Source organism: Mirounga angustirostris, unplaced genomic scaffold (assembly GCF_029215605.1).
Source record: "Mirounga angustirostris isolate CCGP_5_RB_7025 unplaced genomic scaffold, mMirAng1.0.hap1 SCAF_8, whole genome shotgun sequence".
Lineage (NCBI taxonomy): Eukaryota > Metazoa > Chordata > Mammalia > Carnivora > Phocidae > Mirounga > Mirounga angustirostris.
The window spans coordinates 123,305,574-123,333,503 of NW_026991716.1; the positions used below are offsets into that span (position 1 = coordinate 123,305,574).

The 27,930-nt window shown below is 38.4% G+C and overlaps 1 protein-coding gene across 5 annotated transcripts in view; it reads right to left on the reverse strand.

The window, feature by feature from the left end:
- HIVEP2 (HIVEP zinc finger 2) overlaps window positions 1–27,930 on the reverse strand; it is a 200,281-nt gene that overhangs the window by 72,441 nt on the left and 99,910 nt on the right. For all 5 annotated transcript variants that reach the window (XM_054505569.2, XM_045865647.3, XM_054505568.2 and 2 more), the window contains exon 2: window positions 13,378–13,490. The gene's annotated coding sequence lies outside the window, so the exon portion shown is untranslated. The remainder of the gene's footprint in view (window positions 1–13,377; window positions 13,491–27,930) is intronic.

The window sequence follows — 27,930 nt, forward strand, 5'->3', positions numbered from 1 at the left end:
GATAGGGGAGGGCTGAGCTACTTGCTCAAGGTCTGTCAGCTATTCTCTGAGATCCAGGGCAAGAACCTAGGTGGCTTCCTGACATTTCAACCAATGACCTTTCCAGTTAATCACCACTTCCTCCCCCCAACAGTGAACCACCACGTAATGTTTTTATGTGGCCATGTAATATTGGTATTATTCAATTCAGAAATCACTTATTAAGGCTTTGATAATGTTAGAAAATAAAACTTAGAAATCATTTAGTTATTAAGAGTCATCCTTCTTATAAGTTATTCTACATATTATTATTAAATGTAGAAATGCAAGATCTAATTATAATAGACATTACAGAAACTACACAGAACATTTCCAAATTTGATTCTCTAAGATATCCAAAAGAGGGTTTAAATGATAATGTTATTGTGAGTAAAAAGATTTAAAAACGTGTTCTTCAGAAAATGTTAACTAATTACATCTGTTCTGAAGAATCATTCACAGTGCCAATGTTAACATGGAAATTATTTTAATTTCAATTTTTATCAGATTTCCAAAATGCATCAAACATGTACATGTAAGATAGGGTACATTAAAAATAGTAAAGGATGATTAATCTAGCAATATTTAAAATAAAGCAATAAATACCTTCAAATAAACGACATTATCGGGCGCCTGGGTGGCTCAGTTGGTTAAGCGACTGCCTTCGGCTCAGGTCATGATCCTGGAGTCCCGGGATCGAGTCCCGCAACGGGCTCCCTGCTCAGCAGGGAGCCTGCTTCTGCCTCTGACCCTCCCCCCTCTCATGTGCTCTCTGTCTCTCATTCTCTCTTTCTCAAATAAATAAATAAAATCTTTAAAAAAAAAAATGACAACATTATCTTCATTCACTGGCTCACTTCTATATTTTAAGTAAAATCCTAAGTGGACAGATATTATAAAGCTTATATGAGGACTCTGAAGAGCTCTACTTTTACTGTAACTAGTGGAAAAGTTGTAGATAACTAGCCAAAGTATTTCAAGTCTTGTTTCTGCCAGCTGGTAAAGGTTCACAACATGTAAATTGAAAAGCACATACAGAGTGCTCGATACTTTTTGAAAAGACTGTATCTCTTTGACCTGTAAATGATCAAAGGGAATTTCACAATTAATTGTTTATCAAAATGATGCTATTATATATTTCCTGATGAGACAGCAGTTTTCCATCCATGTACAACAACCTTAAGTTTCCATGTTGTTCAGTCCCCATCACTAATACTGTATTTCCCAGCAAAAACCCGTTAGTTTATCTTGCATTTATCAGAATCAAAAATATGGTCATTGGTCAACTTCCTTCCATTCCTATTCTGAATGAATAAATGAATGAGTAAATGAAAAAATGATCTATATACACACATCAGAGTAGTTCTTGTCTTCTCTGTGGCCACAGATACAAGGGGTAAGGAAATACATATGGTTTAGAAAATAACACAGGCATAGATGCAAACCATTTAGAAAACACCAAAATGAAATTAACTTCTTTTTTCTCTCTAGAATTAAAAAAGTCCACCTAAACATTTTATCTTTGTCAAATAAATACTTCCCAACTTGGGTTAGGGCAGTCTTAAAATATGCATAATAAGCTTCCATATTAACATATTTTAATTTTTAATTTAATTAAATTAGTTTAATTAATTTAGTTTAATTAAAATATTTTAGAAAGTCTATAAAATATGTTAATATGCTCATCAGCTCCCAAAACTCAAAATTTACATTTTGATAGAATGAAAATTATTGCCATTTATGCACATACTATGTTTTATATGCTTTGGAAACAAAAGAACTTGAGATTAAGAGTTCTGTGATGGAGATTCCATAGGTTTCTTAGTTCATATTGAATTTTAACTATTTAAAATAGAGGTAAATATGGTGGCATGTTACAGTGACCCAAATATTCATGAATGTATGCTGCAAAGCAATTAGGGATAAAAACTGAAGGCCTTGTCCTCACATACCATATCACCAAGCTGAAATTACAATAAAATAAATCTTGTGAGACAGAAACCTATGAGCCACATCACCACAAAAAAAGTAGAAAATCATAAAAATGAGGCAAGGAGACATAATAAACAAAAGAGTAAAAAAGAGAAAGTATTAGCTGGCAAGGGACATATCCCTACATTCTCAGATTTACTGTGCCCTGGGAGACTAGCCTGAGTCAGTCTCACTGTCCCTTCTCACTCCCGAGTTTGATAGTTGAAAAAATCTTGACAGTGCTTTCAAAGGTAGAATAGGTCCCTACATTTAGGGAGTTCCCTGAGGATATTTAGGATATTTACATGTATGCACAAATAAACAAATATCTATCCCAGGGCTTCTGCTGAGATAGGGGGAAAAGCAGCCAGATAAAATATCTTGCCCATTCAATTCTTAGGGGAAAAGAATCCCACAGCTGTAATAGGTAAAGTCTGACAAGAACGCACGGCAATTCCTTCAGAAGCTCTGAGGAGTCTCACTCCCATCAATCTAATAAGTGGATTACTGCATTCTAGAGATTGAACACATAAGAAGGATGTATTTTATCTAAAATGTTACAATTCTCTTCTCTACTCAGCTATATTTCCCAGCCCCCAGCCAGGAATACAATAGGAACTCAGTAAATGTTTATTGATTGAGTGATCAAAGGAATGAACAGATGAATGAATGAACGATTATAAACACACTCACATTTAACATATTTCACAAGTACTATTATGCATTTTTAGGGTTAAGGAGCAATTGCTTCTTCCTCTATTCTATTCCTTTTAATTTCTCTCCTTCTACTCCTTTTATTTTTTTAAAGATTTTATTTATTTATTTGTCAGAGGAAGAGAGAGAGCACACGCACAAGCAGGGGGAGCGGCAAGCAGAGGGAGAAGCAGGCTCCCCGCTGAGCAGGGAGCCCAGCGAGGGGCTGGATCCCAGGTTCCTCCGATCATGAGCGGAGCCGAAGGCAGACGCTTAACGACTGAGCCACCCAGGTGCCCCCCTTTTATTCCTTTAAAATTGCAAGGTAGTCTGATGTAATTTAAAATTCTCCTTTGTATTAACATGGGCGGGTGCCTCTGTGAAAGTTCTTTTATTGTGCCCAGTTCGCTGTAGTAATTGATTTGAAAAACACACACACACACACACCAAAAATCAACCAAATATAACTATGATATAAATTTCAACTTTTTTCCTTTACATTCCATAGTAATATGCTATTCATCTTAGCAAGGCGATTTAAAATTTTTCTTTAAGTTCTATTATTATTCCTAAATGTTAAACTGTCAGCGGTATCCCTCCTGCCTCCTACCAGATTCCTGCATCCTTTCCCTGTTTCCTCACGGTGAATGCAGCACAATATGCCTGTGTATGACTATATATTTCGTCTGTTTACTGGCACATCAATATCCTTGAGGACAGGAAAAGAAGTGGTGTGTGTGTGTGTGTGTGTGTGTGTGTGTGTGTGTGTGTCTGCGCGCACGCGCACACATGCCCAGGCACGGACTTCCCTGGATTGTTCTCCATGGAAATCTCCCACATGGGAAAAGGGCCAAGGAGAGCCCGAGGACTTCCCTGACCCTGAGCCAAGGGTGTGGTAAATGTGCTCACCATAACCAGCTGGGTGCTTAAAGGGAAGGAGTGGGAAGGAGGAAGGAGGAAGCTGATAATAAGTGTTGAAATCTTTTACTTCTGAGACAATAATCTAAGAATCTAACATTTTTGCAATATTTAAATATTTGCAAAGACTTCTCAGGACTAACATAGTCTCAGGTGATACCTCTAAGACCAGCCAGAGCACTAAGATCTACCAAGATTTATATAAATTTGACCCATTAAGGAGGAATCACTGAAGGAAGTTCAGCTTTTTCTTTCACTGATGTAGTTTTATTATATCTTCATGATAAGTTGTAACCTTTAGAATATTTCCACCCCTATCCTACTGAAATCTCTTCAAAAACCACCCAGGATCCTTAAGCTGCCAAAGACAGTGGCCCTTTCTTAGATCAGAACATTGGTGACTACTTTGCATCACTCGACATTGTTAGACATACCTTCCTTAAATATTGAGCTCACAGCTCAAAATCAGACACACAATAGACAGTAAGTAAAAGCTCTTCTTCCTATGAAGTTCCTCCCCTCTTAGCTTCTTTGCTACTTGCCTCTCTTGGTTTCCAGCTACAATTCTGATAGCCAAAATACCTTGGAATCTATCCTCTATCTGCTCTTCCAGCCCCAGATGGAGCATCTTCTCCCCTGTATGCTTCCCACTTTTCCAATGTCAAAATTAATACCTCTCTCCTTTGTGTTCTCATAACTCTTTGTTCTACTCCTGCTATGACACTGATCATGATCTGCTTTGGATTTCAGTTAACCGAGGACATAGTTTATAACCACACCTAAGTTTTCGGATACTTGGAAAGGGGACTACACTTGCTTTCATCAGTATACACCTCTAGCACCAAGCACAATGTTTTGCACGTGCCTGGCTTTCCATAAATATTAGTGGAATCTGAAAGTCTACTGAAGTTGTTGAACTGAACAGAATCTTTAACTTCTTCCTGTTTCCCATCCCTCCATTGCCAATCACAGGCCAAAACCTGCAGATAATTTAATCTCGTCTGTCCCTTCCTGTGTATTCCTGTTTCAACCAACCCAGTTTAGAACCCAATAAATTCTCATGGAGACTATCCCAATAGCTTCCAACTTCTCTACCTCCAGTTTTCTACCTCTTACCTATAAAGTGAAGTGAGTTTTATTTCAAAAATATAATCTAATCATGTTACTCCTTTACTCAAAAATGGATAAAGGTTCTCTGGTGTCTACCAAACGAATGTGCTAACTACACATTAAAGGCCCTCTACACACCAGATCTCTTGACACCATTCTTTCTGTTTCTTCCATGTCTCCTCCTCACTAACAAACACAACATGTTACTTTTCACTCCATGAGGACACCCACATCATCCACCTGTTTCTTTGCCTATGTGGATATAATTCTCTCCACCTGTCAAAATGTTGCCCATCCTTAAAGCCCTCCTCAGGAAAGACTTCCTGATCCCTAAGCCCTTCCCACTCACATACCCACAAAAAAGTGCATATGATTTCTTCCTCTGAACGGGCAACACATTTTACTTACACAACTCTGGGGATGCTACCTAAGCTTTCTTCTATCCAAGTCAGGTATGTAGTAGTCTCATCTCTCTTTTAGATTTGATAAGCAGCTTAAAGGCTAAGATGCAGACTTCCTCATCATTTTATTCCTCCAACCACCAGAACACTAAATTGCATATGGCAGAAATGTCATAAATATTCATTGAATTTAACCTAACTGAAGCGTTTACAAATAGCCAAAAAAGCTCAGGTTCCATGTAAGAAGGATGGGGGCTCAAGCCAAGTTAGTACTGGCATCTGTGATGATTGGTGTTCTCAAAATTTCCACTTAAGGCTGATGACAGAATTAAGCTCTGCTACAGTCAATGAATAATTTATTTGTGCACAAAACATTCTGTTAATGGAAATCTTTTTATGGCTCAAGATCTAAAATATATTTACTGCCCTATAGTTATTAAATGTTTGCTTTAATCATTAGTATACAAGGTAATGACAAATGATAATTGCAGGATCATTATATGCTCTTACTGATTTAATCAAGAGTATCTTTTCTGAAATTCAAAAACTCCTCAGTGGATGGGAATGGGGGTGGATTCCACTGGAACCCACCAACTCACTGCCACCATCAAATTTAAGAACCTAAGGATTTTGTTGTTAGAAACACCACCAATTGAGAGAATAACTTTGGATTCAAACAGCTAATACATTTTTTTAAATTTTAATGCTGAAGTAAAAATCCCACTGCTTCCCTGAAGTGGACTGCTCCAACTGAACACATCCTAGCAAAAGAGCAGTGCATGTGTTTGTGCATTCCCTAGATTTTCCAGCCTGCCAAAAAATGTTCCTTTGCTGTGCTATTTCAGCAAGTCGTGAGATGACAATGATTATGCTCCTCAAAAGAAAAAGATAGCTGTTTTCCCCCTGTTTTTATTTTTGGATGCTGAAAGGCACACTTCTGGCTGTTGTGAGTACTCTGACAAGTACACATATTCCTGAGGAGGTGAATTTGTGGGGGATTTTGGCAGGGGTAAGGTTGAGAAAACCTAAAACTATCCTAAGCTCTTGGGAAATACTTAAGGACAGCAAAAAGAGGAAGAAGACTCAGGTCTTCCAGTGAATTCCTGTTTCCAACTATCAACCCTAACGGAAGAAGAAAAGTCAAGTAGTATAAAATATATGCTTTTTATCTACTTTTATCTCAAATTCAACTAGTTTACAATCAAGTTCATCACCCTATTGATGATAGGAAACTGAAACCAGTTTCTCTCTTTACTTCTCTTTTCCTATTAAAAGTAACATTCAGGGCGCCTGGGTGGCTCAGTTGGTTAAGCGACTGCCTTCGGCTCAGGTCATGATCCTGGAGTCCCGGGATCGAGTCCCGCATCGGGCTCCCTGCTCAGCAGGGAGTCTGCTTCTCCCTCTGACCCTCTTCCCTCTCGTGCTCTCTGTCTCTCATTCTCTCTTTCTCAAATAAATAAATAAAATAAAATAAAATAAAAGTAACATTCAAACTCCCAGGCTCAAAGCCTTGTGTCATCATTGACAGCTTCCTCCCGCTCCCCTACCCCCAGGCTGCACACACACAAGTGCACATGTACACACACACACACACAAACACACACACACAAACCACCTACACCCAATCAGGCAGCCCTACATTGGCTTCCTGCGCACCCTCCCTTATATTATCTACGACCTGTCGATCCTTATTGCTACCCCTCCAGCTTAGGCTCTCCACACCTGTCTGAGATCCCACTGCACAAAATCAGATCAGAAGGTACTCTGGGTCCAACTGGCAAATTCCCGAAGGACAGGTCTAGGCACAGTATCCCCAGGTATATGGAATCTAGGGAGAGTGAGCAGAGGCAGTGACCTGTGCAGGCATCAGGAGAGACTTAAGGAAAACAGTTTGAGCAGAAAGTAGCCGCAAGGGTACCACGATGCACACCTGAGAAGTGGGAAACTGAGGAAGAGACTGAAGAAGTTAAGTCAGAAAGAATCCCCTGAACCTGGGTTCAAGTGTTCACTGAAGTTTTCTAAAAGTAGCTTTGTCTGTGATGGAAGTGTGGGAGGAGAGGTAAAAGGCACACCACGAGGTGACAGCTCTTGGGCAGACTCATGTAAGTGCCTCTTAAGTGGCTTCTGTGCTTTCAGGGACTCTTGCGTCTATGCACCCCACCCTCACCACTATCCCCCGCACCCCACCCTCACCACTACCCCCAACACCCGAATCTCATTACAACCCTCCAACACCCACCTTCATTACAACCCCCAGCACCCCACCCTCACCACTACCCCCAGCACCCCACCCTCATTACTACCCTGACACCCCACCCTCACCACTACCCCCAGCACCCCACTCTCACTGCTACCCCCCACACCCCACACTTATTACTACACTCCGACACCCCAGCTTCACCACTGTCCGCCGCACCCCACCCTCATCACTACCCCTTGCATCCCACCCTCACCACTAGCCCCCGCACTCCACCTTCACCACTACCCCCACACTCCACCCTCATCATTCCCCCCGCCCCCACTCATTACTACCCCTGACACCATCCAGCACAACAGGGCTGGATTCATCTTCCTAATGTGCAGCTCTGATTGTGTCTCTTTTCTGCTCAACAATGTTCAGGACCTTCCCACCACCACAGACCAAATTAAATGCATACCCTCCCTCCCAGAGTCGAAGACAGCTGTACCCCACATTCACATTACATTTACACCTGTATCTCCCAGGAAGCCTTTATTTTAGAGGCCATGTTTTATTTTACCTCATTAAATCTTTTCAGAGGTCAATTGTTTTTTGTTCCCATGGTCAAGAAAAGGATAATAAAATGTCCTTGTCAGGGGAATAAAGGGGTTTTTGTTTTGTTTTATTTGTCGCGGAGAGTATTGTTGTTTTTCTCCATAGAGAAGATTTTTTTGCATTCAAAGAGATCTCTAAAAAAACAAAAAATTTATTCTTATGGCTCTGCTCTGGATATTTAATAAGTATAAGACTTGCTGACTCATCTCACTGTGATTAAAATTAAATCTGCTCCCAGGTATAAATTTTCAGTCCCCAAAATGAATTTTAAAAGAAAACTCACAGCCAAATATTTTTATTGAATTCAACAAATATTTATTGAATATCTACTCTTTTTTTCATTCACCATTTTCAAGGAATGAAGAGGACATCCACAAAATAAAGACACAGCCTTTGCCCTCAAGCAGCTTACAGGGTGGCATATGAGAGAAAAACTTCACATAAGTCACTTTAATATAAAGCACAAAAATCCATACAAAAAGTAACATGAGAGAAGTAAAAAATTGTTAAGGGGATTCAGAGGGAAAAGGGGTAAAACACGAAGATGAGTAATACTAAAATAAAATAGTTAACCAGATTCTCATATCAGTAAAGAGCAATTAACCAAAAAACAATAATGCAAATAATAGATGAGGTAGAAAATGCAAAGTTAATTTGTCTTTCGACAATTCATGGATGAGAAGTCAATGTGATATCAGGTTCAAAAATAAAGATCTCTAAGTGAGTCATTTTGGCCAATATCCACTTTAGCAATTTATTATGAAAACTATCCAAGAGAACCAGAATCTCAAAGGCTATTCTTCATCTAATAGGGATGTTGCCTGGAGTTCGTGAGATTCTCAAAGCAGGGAGAGTGACTGGCTGAACTAAACAGTATCATCAAGGAAGGTAAAGTACACTGCCTCCAATATTCCCTAGGAGACCTGATTCTTCTCCAAAACTTCCAGAGAGCTCCTATTTCCTTATTTGATTCATACAGAACAGATTATAGTTAACATCAACAAAGCCCCAATATTTGAATACTGGCAGTCAACCAGACCGGTGACCCGGCAGCGAGTGATACGCTATCTAAAGTTGCGGGAACCAGAGTTAAAGTCTGCTTCCATGACTCACCAGTGCTGCGACTTTGAGCAAATCACTCAGTTGTATCCCCCCGAGCCTCCGTTTCCTCATACACAAAATAAAATGTGAGAGGTATGTACATAACAGTTATTGCCTAAAGTGAGATAATGTAACATGGAAGCCATTTGTAAACTGTAGAGCATTACACAAATGGTAATTCACGTCATCAGAGAAACAAGGAATATAATTACTGAGTCCTATTGCATGGGTTTGTGTGGAGAGTAAAAGATTAGAGGTTTACCCCCCAACAACCACCCTTCAGTGCAAGCTAAAGTCAGGACGCAAGGATAGACAGAAGGGAATACTATGAAATGATATAACAGCAACCCTCAGTCGGTTTTCTGACAACTAAAAAACGCTCATGGAACAAAATGTGCTTTGTTCATACTGCTGGTTTACTTAATGCTTGTTGACTGAATGATGAATACATTCTAAGCGGTAAGGTATCGAATGTGGGAATGAATGAAGGATAGCCAAGAGAAACGCGTGAAGACCAAAGCAGGAGGTATCAGGTGTGTGTCAAGAGTGAAAGAAATAATTTGGGAAAAATGAACCCATGTGGCCCAAGAAGCTAAGTAACGGGCTCCATTCACACAGACTGTAATGGCAAAAGAAATAGTGGCCCTGGTAGAGATTGGGTCTAGGCTTCCTATCATTCCGGTAATACTCATTCATAAATACTGACACCTTCTTCAGTTACCTAAAGACATAAAGGACCCATACAGCAGAGCTGTATGCATCTGAAAAACTATAAAAATGACCCCACATAAAAGGAAACATTTTGAAGGTCACAACACATTGATGCTCATAAGGTCTACTCTGAATTCTACGTGACAGTTGGGAAAATTATATCAAGCCCACAGAGAGCAGAGAGTAAATCTAATTTGCAACTTTATCAAATCTGTATAAAATCTGCTAAAACGTGTCCAAATAGAATGGATTAAAAGTTTCCTCCCGGGCACCTGGGTGGCTCAGTTCGTTAAGCGACTGCCTTCGGCTCAGGTCATGATCCTGGAGTCCCGAGATCGAGTCCCGCATCGGGCTCCCTGCTTGGAGGGGAGTCTGCTTCTCCCTCTGACCCTCCCCCCTCTCATGCTCTCTCTCTCATTCTCTCTGTCTCAAATAAATAAATAAAATCTTTAAAAAAAAATATATATATATATATATAAAAGTTTCCTCCCTTTCATTTTCCCCATTTGTGTAGTTAATGACATGTATATTTAAATTATTTATTTAATTTATTTAATTATTCTATTTTATTATTTATAAATTAAATTTGGATTTCAATAACTTCGGGCTCCAAAAATTACTAAATATAATGATTATGTAATTCTCAGCTAAGTAATTAACTGCTCTGAAACCCAATTTCCTCAAGTGAATATGGGATTCTTAATTTTTACTCTAAAAAGATTAAGCACCTGTAGCACAGAGCCCAGCTCACAGTACATGTTAAGAATTTTCAGCAATGGGCGCCTGGGTGGCTCAGTCGTTAAGCGTCTGCCTTCGGCTCAGGTCATGATCCCAGGGTCCTGGGATCAAGCCCCATGTCAGGCTCCCTGCTCTGCGGGAAGCCTGCTTCTCCCTCTCCCACTCCCCCTGCTTGTGTTCCCTCTCTCGCTGTGTCTCTCTCTGTCAAATAAATAAACAAAATCTTAAAAAAAAAAAAAAAAGAATTTTCAGCATCCTTCTTACCTTTCCTCAGCTTAAAGAAGAAAGGGCACCTACATAGTTCTTTCATTTATTTATTTGAGAGAGAGAGAGAGAGCACGTACAAGAAGCAGGCTCCCCAATGAGCAGGGAACCCCGATTCGGGCTTGATCCCAGAACCCTGAGATCATGACCTGAGCCAAAGGCAGATGCTTAAGGGACTGCGCCACCCAAGCGCCCCACCACTTACATAAGTCTTAAATAATTACATCTGACGCAATGAAAGAAATATAAATCTGAGCACATTGTTAAAGGTCCATAGTCCAGCTATTATTACCTTAAAATGAATAATTTCAAGACGAATCAAAAGCATTGACCACAGGAAAGAAAATGGCAACAAATGAGGGGCAGTATTATTGATAAAAAGATAAAATCATTTGTTTTCACTATATTTTACAAAAAGTGTCATAAGAGAAAGATCATCCTACCGGTGAGGGTTTTCCTTTCTTGGAAATTGTTTTCTATTTACTATCAATTCAGGGTGGGGAAATTGGGCAAATTTTTAAAATGTATTATTTGAAAAAAAATTCCTCACTTGGACTAATGGACAAAGTCAGGTTCACAGACAAAGTCAGGGAGAGACTGCTGATTATACACAACGCAGACATCATAAAAAACCATACCAATTTCATATGAAGTGTTTCTTAACCAAAGTATTTGGTTTAATTGAGAAAACGTACCCATCTCTATGGGTTCTGTCCTCAATGACAGGCTAAAGAACCAGTCACACGATTAATAAAATGTTAACTATTTTATGTTTAAATAATGACACAACCACCATTACCACTCCTAACCATCATCATAAACACTAATAGTTATTACTACCTGCTAGGAGTTTAATCCTCACATAATCTTATGAATTTGACAAAAAAAAATTATTATTACTTTAAAACACAGTGACCCCAGGGAGCTGATTTTAAAGCAAAGTTTCCCAAAACGCACGGTGTGATAAACAAGAAGGCCAGCTGTACTCAATGTCCAGGCCATGTGTATTCTCAGGCAGCACTCCCAGAGCATAATCTGTGCAGTCTCCTAAACATCCCTTAAATTAGGTCCCACCCGCCAAAATTTAACTGTAACACCATGGGGTACTTTGTGAATAACTGTAAAAGCCAAACTTGTGAGTACATGGAGAATTAAGTACGGCAGACAAAGACATTTAGGTTAGTGGTGTGCAGTATTCATTTTCATTTTCTAACATCTCTTATAGCTATTGAAGAATTAAGGTTTTGCTTTTGAAACTTTCTTTTAACATTTCTCTTCCTGAAGGGTCTTTCATCTAACTGCCTTATATCCCTTTAATTATCCAACTTTTTTTTTTCTGAATTGGCACCATATGCCCATAACAATGTAAATTACTGGTCACAAATGAATCTTGGCTCATGAGCCTTACAGACAAAATAAAAAGATGTCCTGGGGTTTCCAGGCTTGATATTTATTTCTAGACTCACTGAATATTCAAAAGCCACACTAACAAATCAAGTTCCAGGGCAGTTGTCTCAAGGGAGATCATTTCAGACAAACCTAAAGCAATTGGCATCATATGAATTATGCAACCGTATCCCTGAAAAACCACCTGACCTCATCATGTCTTAAGATGCTCATAGGTGAAAAAAAAATTAATTAATTAAAAAAAAAAAAAGATGCTCATAGGTGAAGCAGACACTATTAGTTTGGTTTCAAAGTCTGCTCCCCAAATGATTAGACACTTTCTTCTCTTACTCATTATCATCCATCAGGTTTTTAAATAGCTTCAGTTCATTCAGAGGAAAATTAAACAACAAGCTGTACAATTTAGAATTGTGCATAAAATCCAGAATTTCAGAAACTCAAATCTTGTGACCTGGACTAGAAACACAAATATTTTTCCAAATTTTCTGTTACTGTGTAAAGGGTTAATTAAAGCATGAGTTTGCCTGGATTAAAAAAAAAAAAAATTACCAAACCTTAAAATCAGTATCGTTTAGACTTCTGATGCCAAAAATCTGTTTGACAGAGCAGGCTTTTCTATACTGACATTTTAGCAGTAGCCAAAGTCCTGTTCCCACTAAATTCTATCTTGGCAGCACTGGTAATTTGCTAAAAGCCTGAACTCCTCTTGGTTAGGAGTTCTCTACCTTGAGAGCTTTCCACAGAAACATAGTACAACAAGGAAGTTGAATTGAGCAAGACTTTAAGGTTTCTATTCTTATCACAGAAACCAAGCTTTCTGTAAAATGAGAATGGCTTAAGTAAAGAGAGATACTAATTTACTCAAAAAGTTCATTAGATTTTAGATTTGAATCTGATACGATACAGTACAATTATACATAAATGTCCCACTAACAGTAAAATCTGATATTCTTACATTACTTCAAGGCTTCAAGCAAATAATTATTAAAATAGTAAATAGAAGTATCTGGTTCCAAACTACAAGTGATAACATTTTCTAATTTTCTCATCTTTTTCACTGGTACATTTCCAGAAATATTGTAAAAACTTACAATCATGTTCATTTAGATAGCATCCCAAACATCTTTCACAGGTAGTAAGGGCCTCAAATCATTACTGCCAAAATTTCACATAAAGCTTAATATTTTGCTTAAAAGATCTTTCCAATAATTTTGAAATCAAACCATATGAAAAGCACTTTACTCAACTTACCCAGCAGCTGAATGTTAATGAATTGGTAAAAGAGTGTTCCAACCAAATCAATTCACTTAATTTTTCAAGTGGATCTCATTACCATTGTCTTTTTAAAAATTCAAAGACTCCACCTAATGAGGAAAGGAAAACAAAAACAAAAACAAGTAGTGTTTAAACCAGAGCAGCATTATAGGATCAATACATTAATAACATATAAATCAAAACAAGATTCTTATCAAATCTTCTCCTAAGTTACTGTGCTTCTTAAAAGTATAAAACAACAAAAGCATCTATCAACTAAAGTCAATTTTCCAATTTTGGGCAAAATGAATGTTCAAGCATACAGAAAGTAATAAAATAACCCAATAAATGTGAGAGCATAAGAGTTTATTATCAGTACTGATTGGCACACAGAAGCAAGACTATATAATGTCAGGATATGTAAAATTAGATGTGAGAAAAAGAGGCAACCGATTGCTTTGGAATTCAGTTCATTGATTCTTATTAATTTACCAATGCAATGCAAACGTGTAGGTTGTGGTTCCTTAAAGTAGTTAAACTCTAGTTACATATAAGTTCTGTTGAGGAATATAAACTAATACCTAAGATCAATCATTTGGAGAGAATTCACTGGCATGAATTTCGAAAGCATTCTCAGAATGTTATACCTGGTCTCCCACAGAAAGCATTTGTTCTACTAAAGACCCTAAACAGCTTAATTAGGTTTATAAATAATATCAGTTAATCCCATTCACTTTACCAGAACACGCCTTTTCTAAGGCCCAAAAATTAAATTACTATCTCAGCTCCAAGAAAAAGTTTGAAAGAAAGCAAACTCCAGCTCAGTTGATGAGAGCCTAAAATAAATGGGCTGCTAGAGGGCTGAGCATTAGAGTAAGATGCAAAGTTGGACGGCGGCCAGCTACTCCCAAATCAAGTCTCCCTAGGGCAGATTTAGTATGTTTGAAAGTCCCAGAACATCAAACCCAACCATATTCAAGTGAAAGATCAAAAACCTATCCCAAAGCCATAAACAAATGATTTTTTATCATGCAATTTGGAATTAGCCACATATTGCCACTCCTCTCTAATCCCACCACACATATTAGTAAAATTAATTTAGCTAATCTCAGTATTTAAAAAGGGTTGAAATAGATTTGCTATCCACTATTAGAAGGTAGACGCTCAAAAAAAAACTAAACCTAAACAAAAATGGTCCTAACAATGGAGAAGGCAAATAGCAATAATTATACACACTAAGTAGAAATCCACAGTAGTCATGGGAAACACGTTTTCACTTTCAAGACAATCTAATGTCTAGATTCTAGGCTTAACTGCTGTTCAAGAAAGAGTTATCTAAAAAACTCATGTGGATATGGTCTCAAAAGACTTCATTCGCAGACACAAGTAGTCTTAATTATTATTCTAGGGTTCTTGCCATAAATATGGCAAGACAAAAGTCAAATGGTTTGGTTATTTTAAGTTATTCTGGATCAACAAATATAAGCACCTAAAGAAGTTGCAAAATGGTACAACGCACCCATTTTTCACACTTGAATATCTAGAGCTGTGAAAATATTTTTGTACTTTTCTAGGCCTTGGATGAAAGTTGCAAAGGCTCTTTCAAATAACGTTTGGAAGCTAGCTTTTTAATACCACCTCTGAATTACTGCCGTGATGGTTTTGCACTAGTACTCGGTTTAACAACTTATTCTTCTGTTAGTCACTTTCCAAGGCAAAGCGAGGGCACTTCCCCTCATGATGCAGAATGGTTTGAAGATTCTTAGGAATCCTTCTCTCACTGATTTGTCAATGAATAATGTGAAATTGACCGGTACAAAAGTTTAGATCTACCATCCTTCTTGCTGTGCTTGTTTATTTCTTAGAGTAATGCTTTCTTAAAATATGTAGTTCTTGCCTCATAAAAGGACTTAAGTACTTCCGTGGGGCCAGTCATTAAGCCAGAATCTCAAAAGGTCTTTCATCTAGAATAGAGCAAGTATGTTTTTGATTCAATATAACTATGCTTATCTGAGTGGCCAGTGATTTCAAATTACTTAGGAATTTTTCAGTGGTGGTATGGGTACCTCACATCAAACCTCAAAAGCAGTAAGTACAAAATATATTAGTCATCTGTATGGATGATACAGTTAAATGACTGCTCCTAATTAGCACAGAAGCTACAGATCTGTCGCCTGCATAACAGGTGAGCCTCATGTGTACAAATCACCATACAACATTCTTTAGAAATGTTCATTTCCTTAGAAATGAACAATGACACCCAAAATATGATAATAGGTTCCCTACAATTTCTATATCACACAGTAGTGCAATGCCTAAAATAATTTTATAACCTGATGAAAGCAGTTGAATCTAAACCTTCTTACCTTTAATTTGTTTTTATTGCCTGCTTCTACACATTAGGAAAAAGGGGGGGAAAAAAACACCTCAGTCAGTGGTATTTTGGCTTCATCAGAAAATCTAAATACATCGGAAACTTTGTATTCCAGTTACGTAGTCTAAACAATGGAGTAGTTTATCATTAGCTAATATTTGATCATGCTTGTCACCAACTGGTCTATATTTGTAGGCACAATGCTGAACCTGAGTGACTTTCTCTAGCTGAATGGCTTACCCCATGTAGTAAACAGGAACCATGACACTTTATCTGTCCATACTGTTGCAACAGTGACACCATAAACTTGTCCTTTTAGGAGCGCTTTAGAGTAGCACTTGGCACCCTGCAGTGAGCTTATGAACTCTGATGTCTTTATATCCCTGGACTAATCCTTAGTCCAGGTCCTGGTCATCAAACACCATCCTTCTATTGATGATGAGACTGAGACTCGGAAGGTCACAGTCATTTGCCCAAGGTCATGCAACTACAAGGCAGATTTCCTAACTACTATTCCACTATTTTTCTTTTACATCACTGAGCTTCTTTGAGCACCAACGATGCTAAAGATGCTTCTTCATATAGGATGAGAGGGAAATAGGGAAGGCAGTGAGTGCAAAGTGAGCAGGGAACAGACGGGCAAATACCACAGGCTCCATATCACCCTCTTTATCATGGTTACAAGTAACTGGCTTCTTTGTAAACTGAGTAAAAAACTGGCCAAGGAGAATAAGGAAACAGAATAATTTAAGACTGTTAGAGACCCAAAACATCTTGGCATATTTTGGCAGGGCTCAAAAATAACATTTGGAAAGCAGTGCTCTAACAGCCAGAGTTACTTAGCCATGTGTATTGTTTTTCATTAGAAATACATAACAACACTGAAGACATTTTTAACCAAAAAAACCCTCTCAATCCCATCACCCAAACATAATTATTTACACTTTTTACAAATTTATTTGCCCATGTAAGCATTTTTTCACATAGATGGTCTCATAACACACATATAACAATGCATTCTGAATTTTTCATTTAATATTTCATAAACACATTCTACATTTCCATGTGATTTATATAGTTCTCATTTTTACTGGCCATATAATATTCCATAGTTAGCATACTTAGTCATTTCCTCAACTATTCCTCTGTGTGGGAACATTTAACTTGCTCTCATTTATTTTTAACACTAGAGATACTACTAATAGTAGAAATACTATTCTTCCTTAAAATATCAACAGAAACGGGATTGTTAAATCAAAGAGTATGAGTATTTTTAGGGATTTTACATTTATAGCCATATTGATATCAAGAGATTGAAATCACCTATGAAGCTACCAACAATATTTGAGCATTCCACTTTCACAAAACTTCCTCACCTTCTTATGTGATTAAATTTTTTGGTGGTTTATTTAATGTAAAATGGCACTTCTGGGTTGCCTTTTTATACCAATGGTGACCATAATTACTCTCCCATTTAAAAATAATTTCATTGTCTTTTATTTTTAATATAAAAATTACCTCTATCCATATAATTTGACTACATTTTAGTCCTGTTTTTTCTTACAAATTTAAATGGCACTTTAATACGATGTATATATTAACTTCTCTACAAATTGTTCTGTATGTTTATTTATCTTTAGATCTTTAACCATTTAATATATCTGGCATGTGTTTGACAAGTTCCAACTTATCCACAGTACCATTTACTAAGCTTGCTATATTATATTTTATGTGCGTATTGTATCATAATGGATCCATTTACAGGCTTCCCACTGTGTTACACTGATCTACATATTTAAAATGGAAACTTTGTTCAGACTAGTAAACATAATGTGACTGGCATTATTGTAGGAACTTGCTGTTCATATGTTGGGCAGTTTTAATTACTATTGTTGTTTATAATATGTTTGAATCTACAGTAGGGCTGTAGATTTTGATACCTTGTTCTCTTTTTTTTCAAACACTCCTTGATATTTCCTTATGTGTGCATAGATACTTGCAAAATTCTCACCCATTTTTCCCAGATTATACTATCAGATTAAGTGTAATATTTGCCTTCCATACTCAGCCATACCCAAAACAATCCCATTAAAAGTTTTAATAGAATTGTGTGGAATCACATATAAGCATCCTTTCAATATTTTGTTTTGCCATGTAAAAAATAGTGTATTATCGTGCATCTCTACATTTATTACATTTTTACGTTCAATAAATATTTGCATTCTAAAAAACTCTTGGTACTGTGTCTTTCCATATTTCCATTTCACTTGCTTGGAAATACTTAATTTCTCAAGTCCAGCAACTGAATTGTGTTACTTCCTCACAAGATACCCTGAATAATATCCTTTACATGTAGGCAAACAGTGATTAAGTAGAAAAGTCTAAGTTGTATCTTAAATAAAACATCTTAATTGCCTCAACAAAGATGAAATTAAACTATATAAATGACACAACCACCACAAAATAATATCCCATGCAACCACTTTATTTTCTTAGTATATTTACAAGACCCAGCCCAAATTCATTTAAAAGATAGCTGAATGGCTGAGATAACCTCTTATCCTTCTCGCTCTCCATCCCAACCAATGTCTCTCATTTCTGCTATATGCGAACGAGGTTCAAAGATTGAGCAAAACCAACAGAGAAATGCAAGTAACTTAAAATTATAATACTCTTTTAAACATAAACTTGACTAGGGGCTTCTGGGTGGCTCAGTCGGTTAAGCATCTTGCTTTTGGCTTGGGTCATGATCTCAGGGCCCTAGGATGGAGCCCTGCATCAGGTTCCCTGCTCAGTGGGGAGCCTGCTTCTCCCTCTCCCTCTGCCGCTTCCCCCCTCCGCCCCCGCCCCCACTCCTGCACTCACGCTCCCTCTTTTTCTCTCTCAAATAAATCTTTTTAAAAAAATGTAAATTTGACTGAGAGTATTGTACATATTGTTGTTGCACATTTAATTGAGTCCATGTGTTATCTTCCTTGATGTAACAAACCTAGGGACTCTCAAGGAATCTTATATTTTATAAAATGTATGAGTACCTGAAGAATTCTAGACAACGTAGTGAAAGGGAAGTAAGCGCAAATAGAAGAAACGGGAGGGGAAGCACCAGGAATATCTGCAAGAAGATGGGCAAATAAGGACAGAAGCTATTTTCCATCCACACTTTGAACGTCACCCTATGTGTCAAGTTGAGTGAAAGAATGAGTGATGTGCCTCTCCAATTTCCTGAAGAAAGAAACACATAGAAAATGTGGCAAATATTTAATCTGAGCCTTGTTTCCTGAAAGACTGCAAGATGCCCACAAGTTTTCTTTCCCAGAGTTCAAAATAGCAAGCTGAGTGGGTGTAAGCACTTCAAGTGCAAAAAGAAAAAAAAAAAAAGGTAACTAAGGAAAAGGAAATCATACTTTTTGCTTCTCAGTATGAAAATTCTAAAAGAAGCCAGTTAAAGGGATTTTAATGATTTGCATCTAGAGTTGTCTTGAATCAGAACATAAATACAGTCCTGATACTTAACCAGGGCCTTCGGGTCACTTTTATAGGTTGCAGTTTCTATGTAAAGACTAATTTCCAACCTCATTGTTACAGTAAGAGCATGCAGTTTCACTCTGATACAGGCGGGTACCTAAATGACTATAATACAACACTGGCAAAAGGGAGAGTTGAAGGTTCCTGGGGTCTCTACCCTTCCCAGGCAGAGAAACCTTCCTGACAATGCTTTTAAAACTTTAACGTGCTAATGAGTCACCAGAGAAGTGTGTTAAAATGCAGATTCTGATTCTATCAGTCTGGATGGGGCCCAACTTCTGAGAGTTCTCTGGTGATGCTGATTGGCTGGTCTGAGGTCCCCATTTTGAGACGAGCGGTTCCAGTCTATAACACCGGTTTGCTAACAACCAGACAGCAGAAATAATAATCAACCAATTAAGAACATTTGCAAGGTGTCTAACACTGCGCTAGCTATTACAAGAAATAATAAAGTAGACAGTAACAAAGTCCTGAGCCAACATATAAAAATTATTTTAAAAAGTTAAGTGCTAAAAGCTAAAAGGTATGGTAGTGATTCTAAGCATGATAGATGACGAGAACAGGAAGAGTTATGTAGGGGCTAGAATAGTGGCAAATGGCTTCCGAGAGCAGGCTGCACTCGATCAGGCCCCAGGTTTGGGGTTGTGTGGACAGAGAGAGAGCAGGAGCCCAGAAAAGGCAATGCTGGAAGGGACGCCAAGAGTTCTGAAAAGAGAAAACTGCAGTGCACCTGCTTTGTGGATGTAGATATCATCATTTGAAATTTTAACTTGAATTCACTTTTAAGCAGGTGAGGGGAACTTCTGACTTTGTTTAAAATTTGTAAGTTTGGGAATGATAATGCTTTTCCAGGACAGTAAAGAAATGGGTAGATTTACCTGAGTCTTATGCAAATTTTCTCCAAAGGCAACAGCAACAGTATGATTAATGACATTTTAGATTTAAGCCTGGTAACAAAAATTACCATTTTTGTGTGTATATACATACATATATATATATGCATATGTATGCCTTTGATTAACATATGTCTCTAATGATTAACAATTTTAAAAGCACTGGAATGTAGCTTTTCACTACAATAAATTAATAGTCTCTGTTACTCGGAATGTCGAATTTTACTTTTATTATAAAAATAAACACTTTTTCTTCTATAAAATACTTTTAGATGGCACATACCCACACACACCCTCAGCTCCACTTTACTCTTCCGTTTCCTCCCACACTGGCTGACAATGGGAAGGAAACACATCCAGAAACAGAATGAAATTATTAATGAGTTCTACCTTAGTTGTTTTTTTAAATCTCCTTCGAAAGTTTTTCCTGTCAACCTACAAGATGTTGAATATATTGCCCAGTGGATTTAACAGAAAAAAAAAACAACAACAACAGAAGATTGCAAAAGTCAGTATAAACATGAAAATTCAATCTCTAAACTTTTTTTTACTGAAAAAAATTACAGGGAGATGGGGTACCTGTAAGCTACAGGAGGGAAGGGAAGCATCTGAAAGAGAAACAGTACATTTTAGCATTCCTGGGTCAGGTCAACAATCTTACTGAGTTCCAGTTCCATTTTTGGAACTACCAACTTCACCTTATTGAAAGCAATAAGAAATGATATATGGAATACTGGCAAATATTACATTTCCTATTAACATTAAATACCATAACTATGGTTTAACTACAGCTTCTCTCCCTTCCATGTTTCTGTCCTACAAAACTTCCCTGTGCTTGCTGGCAGATGGAATTTAGGAATGGATTATGGCAAAACTCTGCAATTTCAAAGTATCTAGACTTGAATATTTAAAAATACCTGTATCAGGATAGCTGCACTAAATAAGGCCCTAGAATTCAGGATGCACCAAAGGATTTACCTATCCCCCCAATCTAACACACACACACACACACACACACACGTTCATTACTGACACAATGATATTACTACAAGGCACTAAATTGTTGCTCATGAATGGCTTGCAAAAGAGAACGCAGTCATGCCCTAAAAAGACTGTGAAGTTTGTCTTCTACAAATTTCTTCCCCTTTCTACTCTGAACTCTTTCAGGTGTCCTCCCCTAACTAGGTCATGGGATCATGCAGGCTGCATTCCCCAACTACTGCAAAAAAGAGCTCATAATCATTTTCAGACTTGACTGCCAAAAATGTAATGCGTCCTCATTAGGGAAAACAACACACAAACCAACCAACCTTGGGACATTATAAAATATCATATAAAGAAATAAATAATGGTTGATGAAGAGACATATTTGGGGGGATGGGTTTTACGAAAAGAGAAGCAAGAAACCCCCTCTGTGGGAAATGCTAGTATTAATCCTATTAAGATACAGTGCAAGGGACCATGTCACCTGAACTGGAACAAGATATGGTCTGCTTTCAGTTTTCTGAGGCAATTTCTATTTGAATCAAATTGGCCCTTCAGAAGACAGTTCATCAATGAGAAACTCCTCTCTCTCTCTCTCTCTCCCCCTCCTAGGTCTGGCCTTTTCGTTAGTTATAAGGCATAGTCCCATTTTTACTCCCTCGGGATCTACCATTACAATCCTCTGCGTTTACGTGTCCACCTGCGTAATTTCCAGAATTACCAACAGATACCTCCCGAAGTGACAGCAGTTAAGTTTGCAACAGCACAGACTTCTCACTACAAGCCTGGAACCATGGTGGAAATCGTTTCAGCTGAGAAAGATTTCCCGAGCCAGAATTTTTGCCCTCCCTAACCAGGCTGCCAGGCCTAGATCAAATGAAGGTCAATGCAACGTCCCCAGAGGAAGCTGTTCAACTCGCCTGGTCGGTTCCCCTGAGCCCTGCCAAGGAGGCCCTTCAATCTGACAGCCGACCTGGCAGAGCTGGTGTCTTCCCCAAGAGGACAGTTCCCCCCCACCACCGGGACAACACTGAGCAACCAAGGCAGCAAAGCAAAGCTGAGCAGCTGGGGGCGGCCACTTGCGGGTGACACAAAGGCAGGCTCCCTCTGCCGTGGGAGTGTTAGAAACCTCTGCCGGTGGCTTGAGCTGTGGAAGCGTATGCTGCGAGACAGGACATCCCTCCTGGCATTCTGGGTGAGTAAAGCCCGGGACAGGGCAACAAGAGCCTGGCCCCAGGACAGTCTGCTCCTCACATCAAAGCCGGAGGCCCTGGGAGGCTGGCCAGCGGCCAAAGACGCAAAGAGCAGCAGGGGAGTGTGTTGCCTTAGGACAATAGCAAACTGGGACTTGGTCGAGTCTGTAAATTCCAAGCACTGGGGAGGTCTGCTCAGAGATTTCACCCTCTCCTGTCAGGGCTGTGATTTAATTTCCTTTGAAGAAAAAAAAGAAAGAAAGAAAGAGAGAGAAAAGGAAGGAAGGAAGGAAGGAAGGAAGGAAGGAAGGAAGGAAGGAAGGAAGGAAGGAAGGAAGGAAGGAAGGAAGGAAGGAAGAAAGAAAGAAAAGAAAAGAAAGAGAAAAAGAAAAGAATATACATTCCCAAACCTTCTGTCTTCAAAAGCAGACACCACAGTGCAAGTTAATGCACTCTGGTCCTTTTCAGCCTGCAGCCACTGTCTAAAACAATACAGCTAAGTGAGATGTGACATTCTCCTGTTCATCTTATTAGGGCATTAAGTCTAAGGGGTAATTAAGATCATTTAAATGCAAACATCACTGTTCCATTGCTAATATCCTCCCAGATCGTTCCCATCAGTTCTGTTTAATTAGAGGAGCATCACTCGTTGTTAATGATAACCTGACAGTTTTATTTATTTGACAGGACAAAGCATAGAGTCTCATTTTGGGTAACAAGAACTGAAGGTGATGCATCAAACTCTCGGTCACAAAGATGACTCAGCTCTTGGACCTGAGACGTTGTACCTGGAAAAGTCTACCACTTGCTCAACAGACATGGGGTTAATTCAAGAATCATCTCCTAGTCTCCTCACTTTGTGGGACAGCTTTTTGCACAAAAACATACAGAAAACAAACTAAAAAAAAAAAAAAAAAACCCGCAAGAGAGTAGAAGAAAAATCACTCACTCTCCCTCCCGGGGTCTTAAAATGGGGTTCCTAAGGACTGGGATAAATGCCATAAACGTCCCCACGCCCTGTCAGGGAAGCAAGCAGCAGAGGCAAACGTGGCGTACCTCCGCCTCTGGGGTGACAGGGTGCCATCGTGAGAATCCTCACTGCATAAGCACTCATTAGAACAGAGAGGACCTTGTGAGTTTTCCTTTCAGAGGAAATGAATATGAGTTGAGATCACTCAACTCTAATCCACCCTGTACCTCAGGGCGAGCCTCTGGGCAGCACATGCCCGGTTTAGGCAGCAGGCTGTCATGGCCCCGCGTGTCATCCCTAGTGCATGCTGGGGGTGGAAGAGCTCCCAACTCCTTGCTAATCCCGTGTGGGGAAGGCCAAGGTACAGAGTTTTACTTGATTGCATAAAATGTAGACCTATTTTCAGCTTCTGAATCATCATTCTGGCTGTTTCACCAGCCCTAAACCATATTACAACCCTTTAAAAATATCTTCCCTATGCCATTTTCACGTATTTTCACATAAGCAAACACTTAAAGTAATCCTGGTAAGTTTCAAAGAGATGAAACCATGACATGGAAGAAGAAAAAAAAAAAGAAAAACAAAACAAAACAAAAAGAGTTTTACAAATATTTGCAATTTCAAACGGTCCCCATTGCAGTGGTGGTGGGTCAGGCCCTACACCTTCTTCTGTGATCTTCAAGCCCTTTATAAAAACCCCGGACAATTAACACTTAGCAGGACTTCAGTGCCTGAGGACACAAATCGATTTTGTTTTAGTCACACTTCTAAGAGAGGAGAGACATTAAATAATGGAAATAAAAAAGCTGCTAACTGATATAGGAAGAACCTAAGCTATTTCTGTAATAACTCCACTGGGATTTATGCTGGATATTATAAAAACAGGATGTTTTGTTTGTTGTTCCTCATAAACGACTACCAAACCAGCACAAGACTACAAATGACATCAAAATTACAAATCTATGTGAAGTTTCTAGTATCAAAAAAGCCAGATGGAATTTTTATTCATGTATTTAAAATTTTTGCTCAATGTAGGATGACCTCTGGAAACATGCTTCTTGTTCTTATGAATGCCAAAAGGGAAACAATTACATAACATAATTCTGCAATGGTCCAGCATCCCAGTGCAGAGAACTTAATCTTCAGTACAGGATAGTCACAGATGAGTCTTCACTGCTAAGACTTCTTATTTTTAAAATTAACATGGATTAATTCATGGTATCTGGATACCTGTTTCATTTCGTTAGAAGCTAATCCCAACAATATAAGGATTCCAATAACAAACTCTTTCTAATGTTCCTTCAATGCAACATGATGAAGCTATCAGTACGCAAGGATGAACTTAATATTAATGCCTTATGGATAATTTTAAATGGGTACGTACCAGCACACCCAGATATACAATATTAATTGTGTGTAAAGCGGGGAGGGAGAGAAGGATGGAACAGGAGAGATGGTTATCATCTCTATAACTGATATCATGGTTTTTCATTACTTCTTGCCTAAGTCAACAGAAGCATACATATCATGCCCTTATCCTGACCCACAGAGTCCCATTTGGGAAGGTAGAATAAATGAGAGGAAGTACATCTAGGAAATATTTGCACCTAAATATTCTCCCAAGCAGATAGCTGAGTTCTGCTCTGTGCATTCAGATGTTTTTTTGAAGTAGCTGGGAAAGTCACTCAAAACACTTCACCTGCGGCCATAATCCCATGAATGAGTCTCCATTCAAACCAAGTCCAAGCACCAAGTCAACCATGAGTCTCGGAAGGAAATAAATAGAAACTTCTTTTACTCTCTGAGGTCCTAGAGCCTACAATGAATCAATAAGGCTGATGGTTTCAGTTTTTATAAAACTACAAAAAATAACTTTTTAATATCTAACCACTTACAAACTTTTCTGCCTGGTGAAATAAAAATTTTGTTTCCTTTCTCAATATCTATAATTTGCTATTTCTGCCATCTGTTTCCATATTCAACAATCATTTTTTTTAAGATTTTATTTTTAACTAATCTCTACACCCAAAGCTGGGCTTGAATTTACAACCCTGAGATCAAGAGTCACCTGCTCTACCAACTGAGCCAGCCAGGCACCCCTCAACATCATTTACTAAGCACTTAATCACCCACAGCAGGCACTGTGGTGCATCAAAAGGTACACAAATGTGGTTTCTGACCTCAGTGAATACCTGACTTACAGGCAGGATGAAAAGTGCTATAGTAGAAGTTACAATAGGGCCCCTAGCAAGGGGTGGATGTCAAGAAAGGGCTGAGGGTGGACACACTTGAAATGGATCTGGAGTAATCAGCAGAAGCTTGCCAAGGTAGACAAGGAGAAAAACAAGTTTGAGAGGAAATAGAGCATATTCACTTTTAGAACAAACTAGGTTTGAGGTACCCTTAGACACATTCAAATAGAAATGTCCAGGCAGACATATAGATACAGAACCCACAGGATACGTGAGCTGAAAATCCAGTTTGGAACACCATGAGGGTCACCAGCATTTAGAGTTGATCCTTAAAACAACGAGCCTGGGTACACAGTTTGGGGAGCTACAGAAAGAAGAGGCCCAGGGGCTGTACTTTGGGGAAAGCCACAAAGACAGGGCATGTGGGAGGGCTGGCAACAGAGGTAGGGCAGCAGGTCCCAGTGTCACAGGGTCATGCAGAGAAATCCTTAAATGATAAACAGAGTCAAATACAAATCAACAGTAGGTCAAATAAGTCAAGGACCTAAAAGATTTCACTGAATTTCAAAATTAAGAGGTTACTGATATTCCTTTCTAAAGCAGGTGGCCAAAACCATGATGCAGTTGAGATAGGTAATGGAGAGGCTAGAAAAGCCATTAGGATTATTGGTTCTAGTTTGTTTGTTTACTATCAAAATGGAAGATATTTGAGCATGTTTAATTTTCCAAGTTGAGAGATCTTTTTAATAGCTATGGCCCTGGGGAGGGAAAAGAAAAAGTCCTAACAACATTTGACTGGATTAAATGTTGGCCACAGTGGAGAGATATAATTGAGACTTCACTGTTTTAAAGTAAAATTTCAGATTCTCAACAACTAACTGTAACTACTAATGGGATTTATTGATTTGGGGAGCCAAAAAGAATCAGTAAAAAACCATACAAAACTGGAGAAATCTTAAAACTTCTAAAAGGCAAAGGTAAACTTTGATAATAGAACTTACAAGCTGAACAAAACTTTATAGATCAACCATTTCAAGCTCTTATTTGAAAACAAATTTTAAAGCAATGCAATAATAACTTCCATTGGGAAATATCAAAACCAAATTTAAATTGTGCAAGATGAAAGAAATTGCTCATAACAAAGAGGAGGCACAAACTAGCCTGTTTCAGAAACTTTCAAACATTTGATTCAGCCATCTTGATAGGAGGCGATAACTAAGCCTGGTGATTACAAGTTATAATTAATGAGCGTACCAAGAAAATTTCTGAAGCAACACCCTGAAGAATCCACTGACCTCTCACACACTTAGCACCTAATAACTAACTCTTCCTGCTTACGCTGGGGTCGCGCCCCAAGGTGGCTTTCACCCCTTGTCTCAGGACAAGGAAATACCTGCATTGAAAAAGAGCAAACAAGGAATGATACCAAGTGAAAAATGTAGTTTTACAGTGTAATGGTTTGTGTTGTATGATTATAACTGAAAACCCAGTTTTATTCATGTGATGAAAAATTTAGGAAAAAGTGCTTCTTTAGAACTTAAAAAATGACTTATCAAACTGGTTTCTGGAAAATGTAAAAATAAGAGCGGTTCTTTTCATACTTCTTTTTCAAAAGTTTTCCAACTCCCTTTGTTTTGATGTTTTAAGTAAGAAATGAGAAAAAAAAATCACCAAGAGGAAGCAACTTTATCAGGCCTGAAATAAATAAAGTCTGGTAATAGGATCTGACTCCCAGCCAAGAGTGGGGTCCACCTGCCCTCGGTCTGGCAAGGCTTAGGATTGTGGCTCTTTCATTTAGACACACACATATACACCAAGCATTATCTCATTTCTTTATGAGATGTAGCAGATAGTTTGGCACCCTAGACTCTGTTTAGACTGCTCTGATTTCCATAAAAAGGAAGCTTAAAAGTTTGGGCTTACTACTGAAAACATGAAGAAAATGAACGATCTAGAAATAGTAATCGAGTTTGAAACAATCAGCACATAGAATGATTAAAAAATAATCAACATTTACTGGATCCTTGTGTTTCAGCAACGTGCTAAGTGATTTATGTGTATTTTCTCATTAAATCCTTTATGAGGCAGGCACTAATATTACCTCCCTTACAGACGACTTGAGGCCCCAAGTTTAAGGAACTTAGCCATTGCCTCACAGTTAAGGGCTGAAAATGGTCTTTTAATCCAGTGAGTCTGACTCAAAACCAGTGCTTTTGAAAATATATACATAGTAGCAATATAAAAAAGATGCTTGATCTGAAGAAATCCAAGTACCCAGCAATTGTTCCCACTCAGTTTTCAGTTTCACTCATGATTTTGATCTGGCAAATGAACCACCAGTGCCAAACCAAAGAAAGTTTAATATATTGAGCCATTCCTCTTACTCACTCTCTACACTGGTAGGACTGAACCACATGGC